Genomic DNA, 12605 nt, shown 5'->3' with positions numbered 1-12605 from the left:
CTACTGCATCATTTAAGTTGAATGTGTGTTTCTGTTTAATATGTAGCCTAATGTTTGAGTGTAGAATATGTTATGTATGTATATATATATACACACATATATATATATATTCCAGTTTTGACATCTTGAATGTTGTTGGGTTTTACACAGTGAAAGTGGTGTTTTTACAGAATTCGAGGAAAACGTTTTTTATTTTTTTTATTTTTATGTTTTGTGTTGATCCGAAAAATGATCCGATCCGTGACTCAAAAACCGTGACACGATCCGATCCGTGAGTTAGGTGATCCGTTACGCCCCTAGTAGAGAGACAGACAAGACATCATCATTGTGTCTTTATGTCCATGCATTCTGTGCTATTGTTGCCATGGAGGCCATGGAGGTCAGGTCGTCTGTACTGTGGGCCTCTGGCCATAAGGGTAAGACATGTTTTACTATCCTAGCTTGTCAGTCTGTTGGATTGATAAATGCTAAATGCGATCCTTGGGACGGCCCAACTCTGACGTCACCCGTTGGGTAAGGGTTGGGTAAGGGAGATAGATAGAAGTTTATTTTTCCCAGGGGGAACTTTTTGTGGGGTGGTAGGCTACAAGCAACTGTTGGTACTAATCCACATGTCCATTAGAGAGCCAAGAAAACCATCATTAATAAACAAATACAGTACAAGACAGAAGATTACAACTGAATATGATTGGGAGGAGTCATTGTTCAAGGGCAAGGGTCAAAGGTCACCCCAGAGAACCCACTTAGGGCTTGATTAGGTGCAAAAAAAAAAAAAAACACCGTCAGCCCCCAGTTGGACTTTCAAAAAGGAACGTCCAAATGGTGAGTATAATATCCAGTCGATTTCACAGCAGACCTGTGTTCCCATGAAACACATAAGTATGCTTGATTTACTTTTCCTATTGCAATGAAAACAATGGAATTTCAATGGGGTTGGTTGGCAAAAGTGAAAAAGAAATCCTATTTTACTACATTCACAGTCATCTCCACCCTATCAATTATAGACCACCATATATAATGACATTAATAATAATATAATGTATACATATTTAGGCCCTCTCTGGCCCTGGCCCCGCCCCTGGACATAGCTCCGCCCCTGGGGTGTGTGAGTGAGAATAGCAAAGAGGGAGGGTTTGTGATGGTCTTCTCCTGTGTGGCTGTGTGACAGAGAGAGAGAAAGTTTATTGTGAGTTTACTATGCAGGCTGGGAACTGTGTGTGTGTGTGTGTGTGTGTGTGTGTGTGTGTTTGTAGTATGTGTGTGTACGTTTGCGATGTTGAATCTAGACTGGTAGATCTTGGCAGACTGGCTACTTGAAAAGTAGATCTTGGGCACCCCTGGTGTATAGTATATCCATCCCTGAAAAAAAAATAAGAGAAAAATGAAATCAGCATCTCTACATTTCTGGCAGCCATTCCATTCCAGTGTCTGTTGAATTCCAACACAGACACACCTTATTCTACTTAGTGAGGTACTGATTAGGTGATGACCAGAACCAAATCTTATTTAACAACAAAAAGTATAAAAACCACTGCTGTGGTCATCACTATCCTCTTAGTCATACTAAAAACAGTGCTAGTTGTACCTCAAAGGTAATTGGAATAATAATTTAAAAAAAATACTGACCATGCCAAAACAGTTGAAACGAAAAGTTTTTGAGTGAGGAAAAGAACTGTTAAGCAACACTCACTCATCAACTTAAGATATGCGCAATTAATCTCTCAAATACCATCATGATTTGTATCCTACCACAGTTTACAAGTCATATAGAGCCTGTTTCAGCTACACGTCAAGAAAACATTAATGATTGGTAATGAAAAATAACTGGCCCCCACAATGAAGGCTTTGCTGCTTGACGCAGTCAGAGGTAACTGCGTCAAGCAGAGGTAAGAGGTAAGCAGAGGTAACTGCGTCAAGCAGAGGTAAGAGGTAAGCAGAGGTAACTGCGGTTCTCGACAGTGCCTTTCTCTAAAGCAGTGGTTCTCAAACCTCTCTTCCGGGACCCCCAGGCCCTCCACATAATATTTGATCTGTTCCACCACCAGCACACCTGATTCAACTTGATTAGTTGGAACAGATCAAATATGTGGAGAGGCTGGGGGTCCCCGAGGAGAGGTTTGAGAACCACTGCTCTAAAGTGAATGAGCCTCGATCTCCCAACTCTCCAAAATCTCTTATTTATTAATACTAACATAGAAGTTGATGTACTTTGTAATTATGTATTTGAGGGGTTGAAAAATCATCTCACTAAACAGGGTCTCTCTCTACCAGGGTGTACATCTGTATGTGAAGAACCTGGACGACAGCATGGATGACGAGGCCCTGCGCAAGGTGTTCGCCCCCTTCGGAACAATCACCAGTGCAAAGGTGGCGACGGAGGGTGGACGCAGCCAGGGCTATGGCTTTGTGTGCTTCTCCTCCCATGAGGCGGCCACCAAGGCCATGGCTGGCATGAACGGCCGCATCGTGGCCACCAAGCCGCTGTTAGTGGCTCTGGACAATGGCAGGGAGAGAGCAAGGCCCTCACCACCAGCCAGCGCATGGCGAGCCAGGCCTCCAGCCCAGAAGCTGGACCGCACGACCAGAGACAAGGTTTGTGAATTTATTAATACTAACATAGAAGTTGATGTACTTTGTAATTATTGTCTATGTATTTGAGGGGTTGAAAAATCATCTCACTAAACAGGGTCTCTCTCTACCAGGGTGTACATCTGTATGTGAAGAACCTGGACGACAGCATGGATGACGAGGCCCTGCGCAAGGTGTTCGCCCCCTTCGGAACAATCACCAGTGCAAAGGTGGCGACGGAGGGTGGACGCAGCCAGGGCTATGGCTTTGTGTGCTTCTCCTTCCCTGAGGCGGCCACCAAGGCCATGGCTGGCATGAATGGCCGCATCGTGGCCACCAAGCCGCTGTTAGTGGCTCTGGACAATGGCAGGGAGAGAGCAAGGCCCTCACCACCAGCCAGTGCATACAGAGGACGGCCAGCGCCCACACCACGCCATTCTGCATCCCTAAGGCCCAGACACTGAGAAGTGTGTGAGGGGTTGGATTGGACTCTCATGGCCAAACACACACACACACACACACACACACACACACACAGTCACACATACAGACAATACACAGAATACACAATAAAATTATTTAAATTTAGATTCTCTCCTATTGACTTATTGTTTGCCCCAAATACACCTATCGCACTAAAGACACCTAACTTGGCTATATGACAAGCTCTTTTGGAGTCGGTGTGTGTACACAGGTGAAATAGGATGCTGACATCCTGATAGATATATTTACCTTATAGTGAGCCTGAGAGGTATTCCAAGAGCTTTCCACGGAACCTCATCGGATATATGCTATCAGATATATGCTACACAATTACCATCATGGCATGGATCAAAATAAAGCTTCTGCAAAGCTTCTCTGGACTTCATGAAATGCATTTATGCAACGAAGTGTGTCTATAAGTTCTAAACTTTATGTCCACTATCGCAGCGAGTAGGACTGGGGCGCTCAATACACACACACACACACACACACACACACACTTGTCTGACATGGGGAATTAGCCTCCTGTGTTTGTGTGTGAAGTCTTTCTAATCTCTGATCTCTTGGATAAGAGCTCAGATGTGCCAGAGTTAACCTGTAGCGGGGCGTCCGGTGTCCTGGTGTCATTTTACGCACACATTTTCAGGTCGGTTCAAGACGGTTGCATATTTTAAGAAATAAATAACATTTTAAGTAATTTTTTCTGAGTTGAGTTGTCCCACTCACATTTCATTTTATTGGACAGATATAGTAAAGACAGACAGGAAAGTAAGGAGAGAGACATGTCAGCAGGGCATGGGCCAGACTCGAACCCATGCCAACATGGGCACATGTGTGCACTGTAGACAGCGGTGCCAGACCACTGGACCACCACAGGCCACGGTTGCATATTTTCTGACTTATATATCTTCTTCACTACTTTTGTTTTCCCCTTTGCTTCTGGGTTTGGATATCGTGTCTGGACATGTGTGTGTGTGCGTGTGTCTGTGTGTGTCTGTGTGTGTGTGTGTGTGTGTCTGTGCGCTTTCATGTATGTATGTACTTTTTTTTACTGTCTATCCTGGGGAGCTGTGACCAAGGTCTCTTTTACAAGGGAGCCATGCAAACAGAAGAGTAGATCATGGAGAGAGACACGGACAGTACAAACACGCAGACAATGAAGACAGTAACAGCCATGTCACAGTCAGAAACAGACAAAACACAGACAGCAAGACAAGACACAGAGTGAAAAGAGGACAGATGGAGAGAGAACAGAAGTGGGTTGATAGTACAGGCATTATACAATATGACCTCAGACAAATTGCAACAGAAACTCTTTCAACTGTCCTAGTCTCATGGATATATCAAAAGTCTTAAGAAATCCAAGTGGTGGAAAGTATTGAAAAATACTGAAACTGGTGATGCCACAATTTACCCTTGACGCCCATGTTAAATAATGTTTTTATGCATGTCTTCTTGTCTGATGTCCACACAAAGTGTTCAATACTGTCCACAATCACCCAGAAACTGTTTTACATGAGACATGGAGTTGGATGCAGTACTATATGTGTGTAAAAGGACATTCTTAACCCATAGATGCATACAGGTAAGTGGGTCAAGAGGAACCAGTGGGTTCGTTTTCTTGCAATATATTCGTAATGAAAGGTTTTTATCATTTCATATTCCAGGTATTCCTAAAAATATATATATCAGACCATATAACCCTAACCCATAAAAAAAAAAAAAAAGATTTACCTTTTACACTTTTTAAGTATTTTTTGTATTACTAGCCCAAGCTTCCATAAGAGGGTCAAAGATACCTGCATGCATCTGATCTGGATGAAGTTGCTGTCCTCTATGCACAGTTGATGGAGGGATCAGTGTCTGCAGAGAAGGCTTGCAATGCTGATGTGATACTCAGAATAAAGGAACAACTCAAAAGCAAAAGTGAATACTTAAAATCCTGTAGCAGGACAGCTGCCCTCTGGTTGCAGTACATGGATATGGTGGACATACTTCGCAAGTTTCTGAGAGCTGAACGTACTGGCAATTGGGCACTGCACCTTGTCTGTCTCAAGAGGTGGTGGATCACAATACCCAAGACAATAAATCAGCCCTCAGATCTTCAGTTCTAGTTGTGTGGTGAAACCCTCGGCCACCATAGTACAGTAGGTGATTGGGTCCATCCTTCTGTTCTGAACGATGAAACCAGAAGGACTGTTGTCGCTGAACCGGAAGTTGATCGGGTGTTTCATCATTTTCAGTCGCCGATGTTGGGGTCCAGGAAGTTGTGTTCGCTGTCCGACCAGTACTCCTCGTCGCACGGGTCCCCCCTCTGGCTCTCGGCGTCGCTCTCCGTCCGGTTGGGGTCCCAGCAGGCCTGGGGATCCGGCGGCTGCAGGGCGTCGGGGAAGAGGCGCCCCTCCGGGGCCGGGGACGGGGTTCCGGCCATGGAGCCTCCGCACGACTTCCAGGCGTTCTCCTGGAGCCCCAGCGGGGTCGAGCCTCGACTCTCTCCCGCCTTGGGCCACATCTTGTCGGGGAAGCCCCCTCCGGCTGGGTTGCCGTACCCCATGGGCCAGGCCTTGGGCTGGGGGCTGGGAGCGGGGCTGTCCCAGTGGCGGGGGGTGCCTGGGTGTGGGGAGGGAGAGGGGGAAGGGGCGACCTTCAGTGAGGGTGATGGGGAGGGGGTGGGAGAGGCCATAGGGGTGTTTGGACCGGGGTAAGTGTTCCACTGCTGCTGCTGCTTTTATTGCCTTGCTGGGGGTGAGGGGAGCCAGCGTGCCGGACCTCCGTTTTGACGACCGCGGTCTTCTCCGGCGTCTCTCCCGACGCGGCCGCCTTCTCCTGCTGCTTGCCTTTCTTCTTCTCCGAGGTGGCCTTCTTGGCCTCCAGGCGGCGCTGTCGGCAGGACTTGGCCAGCTCGGGGAGCTTGCGGACGGCGCGGCGGAAGTTGTCCAGCACCTGGATGGTGTCGGACTTCATCTTCTGCCGCTTGCCCTCCTCGCTGCCGTGCTCGTCGGTGAGCGACACCTTGTAGAGGGGCAGCACATGGAGCTGCTCGTCCTCGGGGATCTCCCCCACCTTGCGGTTGTCCTCTTTCGTCAGGGTGCACACCTGGGAGAGAGGCGGTGGTGGGGGGGGGGGGAGGGGAAGGGGAGAGGAGAGAAGAAGAAGGGACAAGGTTTAGTGTCTGCTGAGTCATCGTGGCGGTGACCGGGCAGGGGGACGTTGTACTGCGGACACACACGCAAGTCTCTCTGGCAACTACCCCCCTGAGAAACAGACGAACGACCTAAGAACAACATAGACATGCACAGATAGAGTGAGAAGGAGCGAGAGAGAAAGACAGACAGAGAGGCAGACAAACAGAGAGACAGATGGACAGAGAGAGACAGACGAACAGACGAGAGAAAGAGAGCGCGAGAGAGACAGAAAGAAAGAGCGAGAGAGAGAGGTAGTGGGGGGTAGTGGACGTCGACGCATCGTCCCAGCCCTACTTACAGGATAAGCTGTTGAACTCAGACATACCCTGTCTGAGACCAGAGTGTTGTGGAATTTAACGTGTATGCAGAGTGAACATAACACACTCCGGCTTATATGAGAGAGGTCACTTAGAGTACCGAATGGACACAATTGTCTCATGTCAGCGCAACCAAGATCTCTCTGGCTTCCCAACTGTCTGTTGAAGAACCCGTCGGAAGACAAGGGTATGGGCTGTCAACTGATTATCATGTTGGGATAACAACAATCCCCTTCAATTCCTCTATTAAGTTACATTTACCCATCTGTCTTGCATTGTTGAATATAATAAATGTGTAATAACAATGAACAGATTTCCGAATTACACCTAGCGGAGTAGATATCACAGATGCCAATACCAGTGTTTCCTCTATATGCATTTATTGGTGGCGGGCCGGCACGAATGAATTTCCTCCGCCACTAATTGATTCAGTCCACTTAAAAAAAATAAAAAAATAAAATCCACCTCTGAACATTTTAGCTGATTAAAATATATCTGATCCTAGATCAGCGCTATAATGGATGTTGACTAAAAGTGCACCTAAATCCACGCCCATCTCTCTCTAACCGCTGATCCAAAATCAGATTAATGACATTAAACATTCAGTTGACGACGTGACACAAGGGCTACTCCTGATTGGTCTAAATGTGAACCGGCATGAGAACCGTGCAGACTCAACCATCCCTGCTGAAAAACTGTCGCAAGTCGAAGAACTCGCGCAAGTTGGAAATACTCGGACACTTTCGCCAAGACATACTTTTCCTGTTGTGTTTGAGACGGAGCCAAGACTGCTCGTTTGGAAGGACATTGGATCCGTGAGTAACGTAAACCTTCAGAGCTTCTTCTTCTTCGGCGTATGGGTAGTTGTTTTTCCTCTCCACTCCACCAGGCTCGGGGCCGAGGGGCTACCCTTTTACCACCCCGAGACCTGGTTGAGGGGCTCACCCGGGCTATATTTCTGGACACCCCTCCAGAAGTCACGTCATCGTCTCGTCATCTAATACCGACAGACCATGCATCCCGTTGGGTGGGTGGTACACCGGGCAATCCAGGATAATATGTGACACAGCCCAATGAAAAGGGCTACCTGTAGGCGAAATCATTTTTCTGTTTTTTACATGTGCTTAAACTACAGATTGTAAGCTTTCAAATGATGCATCATACATTGAAATCGGAAACAAATTGAAGACGACATGAGTATTTGAAAGTTGCTACACCGGAAATCACTAAGCACAGAAAATCCCCATCAAAGATAATGAATCCCCATCAAACAACAAGAAACGAAGTCATTGTGTTATAGATTACACTTATTTAATGAACGTAAAACTGTTCGGAAAAATAACGAGTGGGTATTTCACATCTTCGAGTTGAATGTTAGCTAAAAAAACGAAAATCTGAAAAAAAAAAAAAAACTTTAAAGACGAATTTGACGTCTTTCTCATTTCCGAGAGGTGTCCAGAAACACCAGGAGCAGTCACATATGGTCTGCGGTTTGGTCCTCTGCGCCACACTCGCACGACGCATTTGGGGCCAAGCCCCATCTGTGCATTGATGAGCGGAAACGCCCGACGCCGGTCCGGAGACGATTGAGCCTCACCCAGGATAGCCTTGGCAAGTCCATCCCGAGGGGCTCAGCGCCGGCAACTGGGATGTGGTCGCGGAGTTTGGAGGTGTTAGCCTCCCACTCCGCGCGCCACATATAATCCGCCCATCCTGCCGCACTGATGTTGAGATCTCTGCATTGCTGCCTGAGATCCTGTGCGGCAGGCACAAATGGGTGTCTCGACTTGAGACGCCGGGAGGGCTCCGCTGTTATAGTGAGCCTATCATGGAGCAGATGGTTATTAAGCTCCGCGGCCCGGCAGGCGAGACGTGCTGTGGCTCCCATGCGGCGGAGGCCTGCGGGCTGGATGCCTGCTAGGATGGGAAGGTTGTCCACGGGGGTAGGACGCAGGCATCCTGTCACAATGCGCAAGGCTTCGTTTATAGGCGAGTCGATGAGGCGGGTGTGGGCACTGCGACACCATACTGGGGCGCAGTATTCACTAGTTGAATAAACGAGGGCTAGGGCTGCCGTGCGCAAGGTCCTTGCGCCGGCGCCCCAGCCCGAGCCAACCAGTCGCCTCATCAACGCCACACGAGCTGTTAACTTCTTGCGCAGTGACTCGAGGTGTCGGCGAAACGTGAGCGTCCTGTCCAATGTCACGCCGAGATAGATTGGCTCAGCGGAACATGGCAGGGGAGTTCCATCTAGGTGTACTCTAAGCTCACGTTTAGCCTCCCTGTTGTTAAGGTGGAAGGCAGCCGACACGAAAGTCACCTTCAGAGCTGATGGATGGAAACCGGTATCACAAGTTTATATTCTGTATATTCTTTTTATTTATTTTTTCATCCTCCCTCTAGTTTTGGTTGAAATTAGGTCGTTGTTTTGAGCGCGCGTGCACGCGAAAAAAATCGAGGGCTCTCCGCCACTAATGTAAAAATTCCTGGAGGAAACACTGCACTGCTATGTTTAGCCAACTTGAATGCCAACATGGCCATCAGGGTTTTTCCTGGCTCAAAATGAGGCGGAGGTGGTACCAGTGGTGTTTGACATCGGGGGGGACCCATGAAGCAGGGCTGTCTGGGGGTCCTTAAACATCAAACACTTAATTTCTTGCATTCTGGTGAATTGATATGCACCAATTTGTGCCCTTTCTGCATCAATTTATGGTGGAAATGTCATTATTTATGTAAAGGAAAACACAATATTCAGGCACCAGATGACCATTCAAAATATAATGTAATATAATGCAATATAAGGCTCTCAGGCATTCTGTACTTTCAAATATGTATTCTCCTTGAGCAGTCAACATACTATCAGCTATTTCGCTAGCAAAAACGAAAGCTAACTTATTTGCGAAACAGTGCCCCCGCCACCACATCGGCGCAGTGCCGCAATTGCAGTTAGAATTTTTTGGCGACTTTGCGACGCACCGACGCACATTACGCAAGTCGACGTATTGACGTAGTCGATTACGTTGACGCGTCGTCCCAGCCCTAACACACACACACACACACACACACACACACGCACACGCACACCTCTAAACTGGGGTCCTGAACCAGCATCCATGCATTACCTTGGAGGCCTCCTCGTGCAGGCTGCAGTACTGGATGCTGCGAGAGCGACCGCGGACAGAGCTCTGGGGCCTCTCTCTCTCCCAGGCCATACTGCACACTGAGGGAACGGAGCTTAGGCCTGCCCTGGCAGTGGTGGTGGTGGTGGTGGTGGTGGTGCTTTTCCCTGGGGCGATGGGGGAGGTGGGGGTGGAGGGGAGGAGGAGGAGGAGGAGGAGGCGGTGTGGAGCAGCCTGGCCGGGTGGAAGAGAAGGAGGAGGAGTGGGGTGGTGGTGGGGGTTCCTCCAGGAGGATGGTGTACTGGCTGTGGCTGGAGGAGAGTGACCCGCCCAGACCCGGAGGCTTCTGCTGCTGCTGCTGCGGTAGCCCCACCAGGGGGGCCTCCGTCTCCGTGCGCCGATCCAGGGACCCGGGTCAGCCCTCTAGTGGAAAAGCCCCAAAAGTCATCAATATAGTGAACAAAGTCATTGTCTTCCTCGTTCTCCTCCTCCTCCTCCTCAAAGTCATCAATATAGTGAACAACGTCACACGTCACACGCAGCCTGGCAAAAAGGTACCCTTCGGCCCCATGGTTCCTGCTCACGATGGGTAGCTAAAGAAGCGACCCGACCCGACCCAGGCCGACAAATGGAAAAGCGCCAAAGAAGCAGGCCAGCCCGGGCTGACCCGGGTCAGCCCTCTAGTGGGAAAGCCTCAAAAGTCATCAATATAGTGAACAAAGTCATTGTCTTCCTTGTTCTCCTCCTCCTCCTCAAAGTCATCAATAGTGAACAAAGTCATTGTCTTCCTCGTTCTCCTCCTCCTCCTCCTTAAAGTCATCAAGTGAACAAAGTCATTGTCACTGTCAAGCACCACAGTGTCACTGTCACTGTCCAGCACCACAATTGGACATGAGGAATTGCTCCCCTGGCTCTGCTCCTCTTCATCCTCACTGTCCAATAGTAGTATGTGTTCTGGCACATCATCATCATCATCATCATCATCATCATCGTCGTCCGATAATACGATCAGTGGAGGAGGAGCGTAGAACACAAACTCCCTCCCTACTTCATTCCCTCTGGTTGTCCAGGGGATCACTCTCAGGGGTGATCTGTCTCTGAAGCCAGGAGACGATACATGAGTGTCTCTCAGACGATGGTGGGACACAGAGGAAGAAGGATGACCTAAGAGAATAATGACATATTATCATATAGTCATCAGTGTTTCCCCTAGGTTTGCTGCCTTGGGAGGGTGGCATGGATCCTCCACCTCCACCCCCCCCCCGTTGTGAAATGTTAATTTCTCCCCCCCCCCCCCACAATTAGTGTAACAGAACAAGTTATCTCTATAATATCAATTATGTGACTAGAACAAATATGATAATTTATAGACCTGATTGTTGAACCACAAAGCCATCACTTATTTTTTATTAATTGTTTTACTGTTTTGACACTATAACAATCTTGACTTCACTATCTGTCCACTTTCTCACCTGGTTCTTCCTGCTCTTGCTCTCTCACTCTCTCTCTCTCTCTCTCTCTCTCTGTCATCTCCATCCTCCTCTCTCCCTCTTTGCACTGACAATCACACACAAACATATGTGACAGGGTCTGGTTAAAAAGTCTGCAAGTCTGGCAACATCATTTTCCAGTTTTTTTACTACCTTTCATTATCTACCTGTCATCTGTCAGTGATGACATGCTGACATGTTTAAATAGCAAAAATGTTTTGCTAATTCAAGATTCATGTTTTTTTATTGCCATGTGTGTCAAACGTTTATTACATCCTATTACAAGTAATGAAGGGGGGTGCTGAGGGTGCTGCACCAGAACCATAGGTTCTCAAGGCTACTTGTGGTCTTGACTACCTGTCCACTTTCTCACCTGGTTCTTGCTGTCTCTTTGGTGTGCTGACTCCATCCTGCTCTCTCTCCTCCTCCTCTCCCTCTCTATCCTCCTCTCTCCCTCTTTTGCTGTCCACCGAAAGGCAAACATAACAACCAGAATATGTATAATCTAATAAGAGGTATACATTGATCCAAATCAATCCACTGCCCTGCCCCCCCTCTGAGTCCGCCAGTGACCAGTGGTAAATGTCTCCACAACCCCCCGCCCTCGAATGGTTAATTGCTTTTCTACAAAAGCTACCACATAATATAAAAAATACACAGATGTAACATTATAAAAAAATACACAGTTGTAAGTTGTAACATTAAATTCATTTATTTACAATCATTAATCATTTCTTAATGACTTACTTGACTTAGGTCCTTTTTCTTCGGGTGTGAAGAGTAGGGCCTCCAACGAGTTTACGCCACCGGTCTCTGTCCCTCGCCACAGCGGCCGCCGCCTGCCAGGGGGGGTGTTCCATCAACGTCGCTAAAGGAAAATCTAGGCCTATTCTCGCGAGACTCTTAAAAAGATCCAGGCATATCTTGATAGATCTCGCGAGACTTGTCAAAATAAGCCTAGATTTTCCTTTAGCGACGTTGATGGAATACCCCCCAGGATCTTTGGCCCAGCATGTCCCGCTCCCTCTCGACGGTTCTCCTCCAGGTTTCTTTGGGGCGTCCCCCCCTTGTTCTCCGTCCATCATTCAGGGTCCATCTGAGGGCTATTATATATTATATATTATATTATATGCGTTGATGGTCATCCGGGCTTTTCCTCAACACGTGGCCGATGTACTTCCATCTTCTCTTTCTGATCTGCGTGCTTACTTACCATCTCTATACCAGCACGTTTTCTCACTTCTTTCGTTTGACACCCGTGTATATATATATATATATATATATATATATATATATATATATATATATCCTTCCGCCACAGAATATAGTCCCATAAACAACATTAACGATTGCATTGTAGGCTAGGCCACAATTCACTGGCCTTTGAGCCAACTTGTTCGTGATTGGTGCCTTGGAACGACACTCCAGATTGGTAGACTGCTA

Source organism: Nansenia antarctica, assembly GCF_963989245.1.
Source record: "Nansenia antarctica genome assembly, chromosome: 15".
NCBI classification, from domain to species: Eukaryota; Metazoa; Chordata; class Actinopteri; order Argentiniformes; family Microstomatidae; genus Nansenia; species Nansenia antarctica.
The sequence above is the reverse complement of the archived record's forward strand: the minus strand, read 5'-3'. Positions refer to the sequence as shown.